Source organism: Bos indicus x Bos taurus, chromosome 25 (assembly GCF_003369695.1).
Source record: "Bos indicus x Bos taurus breed Angus x Brahman F1 hybrid chromosome 25, Bos_hybrid_MaternalHap_v2.0, whole genome shotgun sequence".
Lineage (NCBI taxonomy): Eukaryota > Metazoa > Chordata > Mammalia > Artiodactyla > Bovidae > Bos > Bos indicus x Bos taurus.
The window spans coordinates 27,810,257-27,813,834 of NC_040100.1; the positions used below are offsets into that span (position 1 = coordinate 27,810,257).

General features: G+C 44.9%; 1 non-coding gene across 1 annotated transcript; it reads right to left on the reverse strand.

Annotated features, from left to right (window-relative positions):
* Positions 1–324: 324 nt before the first annotated feature.
* On the reverse strand, positions 325–396 carry TRNAG-CCC. The gene has a single exon. It is a non-coding gene; the product is annotated as a tRNA-Gly (tRNA).
* Between the last annotated feature and the right edge of the window lie 3,182 nt (positions 397–3,578).

Sequence of the window (3,578 nt, forward strand, 5' to 3'; positions counted from 1 at the left end):
CCCATAGACTGGGGTAACTGCAAAAATGTGGCAGTTTTGTTATCTCTGAGGACAGCATCTCAGCGGCACAGTCAAAAGCCACAAAGAGGCAGCAGACAGACATCATTCCATCTCTGTGGGCTGAAGAAGAGCAATGCAGCCACAGCATCTGTGAGCGCTCACTAAGCTCCACCAATATGATCTCCCTGAGGAAGGTGATGCTCCCTCCAAGACAAAGGATAAAACTTCCCTTTTAAATGAGAAGACATAATACTTTTAAATTTATTATTTATTTTATTATTTATTTGACTGCACTAGATCTTAGTTTTGGCATGTGGGGTCTAGTTCCCTGGCCAGGGATCGAACCTGGGCCCCTGCTTTGGGAGCGTAGAGTCTTAGCCACTAGACTACCAGGCAAGTCCCTAGAGGACATAGTATTTTAAATGCATGTCCTCTTTGTCCAGCAATTCCACTTCTAAACACTTATCCTACAGATGAACGTACACATGTGCACCAAGATGTACACACAAGCACAAAGTATGGTGGAAAACGACAGGAAACATCCTGAAGGTTTACCATGAGGGAACTGGCTAACTAACACATCTCTATACGCCTGGGAGGCTGCAGTCCATGGGGTCGCTAAGGATCAGATACGACTGAGCGACTTCCCTTTCACTTTTCACTTTCATGCGTTGGAGAAGGAAATGGCAACCCACTCCAGTGTTCCTGCCTGGAGAATCCCAGGGATGGGGGAGCCTGGTGGGCTGCCATCTATGAGGTCACACACAGTCGGACACGAATGAAGTGACTTAGCCAAAGCATACGCTGGAATACCTTACAGCCATTATAAAGATGAAGGCACCTCTGTATGCACTGATACTCAACAAAGATACCTTATGAAGTGGAAAAAATCAAGACCCAGAATACTGTGTACATTCTGCTATCACTTACAGTTTTTAATTGGAAGAGGACCGTATAACCATACATTCTTCTGTATAAAGAGTGTATCTTCTGCTGCTGCTGCTGCTAAGTCGCTTCGGTCGTGTCCGACTCTATGAGACCCCATAGATGGCAGCCCACCAGGCTCCCCCGTCCCTGGGAGTCTCCAGGCAAGAACACTGGAGTGGGTTGCCATTTCCTTCTCCAATGCAGGAAAGTGAAAAGTGAAAGTGAAGTCGTTCAGTCGTGTCCGACTCTAGCGACCCCATGGACGGCAGCCTACCAGGCTCCTCCACCCATGGGATTTTCCAGGCAAGAGTACTGGAGTGGGGTGCCAATCACCCTTCTGGAAGGTTTCAAAAGAAGCCAGCAACATTTGTTACCTTTGGGGAGGGGGATCTGGTGGCTGGGATGAGGAGACTTTCTTTTTCACTGTACTTTGTTTATACTGTTTCCAATTTTTTGCCTATGCACACATTCCCTATTCAGAAAAGAATTTTTTTTAACTAGAAACAATGCACAATCCTATAGGCATGCAAACTATTATAAATTAATTAGCCATTCCTATAGTTGCAACATGCATTTAAATTTGCAAGCATCCTGGACTCCAAGAATGATTGGCTGTAAATTGAGATCCTCAGCAATTTTCTTTCACAGGGACAGATGTTGACATTGTTCCTGTGATTTTTCACAGATGTTTGCCTTCCAGCATCTTTAAAATTGGGTTTCTCTGTCAATTTGGAAATCCCAAATTTCTCATACCAAATCGAGATGACAGGAAAATTCAAAACCATTCAGTTCAGTTCAGTTCAGTCGCTCAGTCGTGTCCGACTCTTTGTGATCCCATGAATTGCAGCACGCCAGGCCTCCCTGTCCATCACCAACACCCAGAGTTTACCCAAATTCATGTCCATCGAGTTGGTGATGCCATTCAGCCATCTCAACCTCTGTCAGCCCCTTCTCCTCCTGCCCCAATCCCTCCCAGCATCAGGGTCTTTTCCAATGAGTCAACTCTTCGGATCAGGTGGCCAAAGTATTGGAGTTTCAGCTTCAGCATCAGTCCTTCCAATGAACACCCAGGACTGATCTCCTTTAGGATGGACTAGTGGGATCTCCTTGCAGTCCAAGGGACTCTCAAGAGTCTTCTCCAACACCACAGTTCAAAACCATCAATTCTTCGGCGCTCAACCTTCTTCACAGTCCAACTGTCACATCCATACATGACCACAGGAAAAACCATAGCCTTGACTAGACGGATCTTTGTTGACAAAGTAATGTCTCTGCTTTTGAATATGCTATCTAGGTTGGTCATAACTTTCCTTCCAAGAAGTAAGCGTCTTTTAATTTCATAGCTGAAATCACCATCTGCAGTGATTTTGGAGCCCCAAAAAATAAAGTCTGACACTGTTTCCACTGTTTCTCCATCTATTTCCCATGAAGTGATGGGACCAGATGCCATGATCTTAGTTTTCTGAATGTTGAGCTTTAAGCCAACTTGTTCACTCTCCTCTTTCACTTTCAACAAGAGGCTTTTTAATTCCTCTTCACTTTCTGCCATAAGGGTGGTGTCATCTGCATATCTGAGGTTATTATTTCTCCCAGAAATCTTGATTCCAGCTTGTGCTTCTTCCAGCCCAGCATTTCTCATGATGTACTCTGCAGAGAAGTTAAATAAGCAGGGTGACAATATACAGCCTTGATGTACTCCTTTTCCTATTTGGAACCAGTCTGTTGTTCCATGTCCAGTTCTAACTGTTGCTTCCTGATCTGCATATAGGTTTCTCAAGAGGCAGGTCAGGTGGTCTGGTATTCCCATCTCTTTCAGACCATTACCACAGTGTGAAAGAGTTTATATGTGGCAACTGGTGATGGGAAGGGGAAGATGTTTGAGGAGTATGACATCTCTTCCTTCAGCCCCCTTGTCTCCATGTGCATCAGTTTACTTAACTGAGCTAGCTGAATGGAAAGTTTGCATCAATATGTAGACGTGGGCTTTGGAGTGTTAACAGCCATGGGTTCTAATTTTGGCTCTACTCCTCTTGAGCTGTGCCACTTTGAACCTGTTCTTTAACTCGGCTGGTCCCTCTCCTCTCATCTGTTAAACGAGGCTAATATCGCCCACCTTGCAGTGTGGTTTTTCAATTAGGTGATATAACAAATGGAAGATCCTTGGCACCATCTGAGCACTCAGTGAATGCTTTTTCCCATCCCCTCCTTGACTACTTCCCTGAAATTTTCCCTCCTTTATCAAGTTCATTTTTTGCTTTAAGATGTTAGGGTCCCCAGGTTTTCCCATTGTTGAAACATTAGATGGAAATGTCTCTGACCTCCAGGACTCTCCTGACTTGTGTCTTCTCCCCTTAGGGTGCTGCGCTCCCTAAATGACAACAGACAGGAATGTCATCCACTAATAAAATCAAACCACTGCTGATTTTGTATTTTAGCTACTAATGGCCAATGTGCATCAAACACTGACTCTATTGGGGTCTTGATAGGCATTTCACCTGCATGATGCCCCCAAATCCTCTCAACAATGAAAGTGAAAGTGAAGTTGCTCAGTCGTGTCCGACTCTGTGACCCCATGGACTGTGTAGCTCACCAGGCTCCTCTGTCCATGGGATTCTCCAGGCAAGAATACTGGAGTGCAGATCTCCAGAATA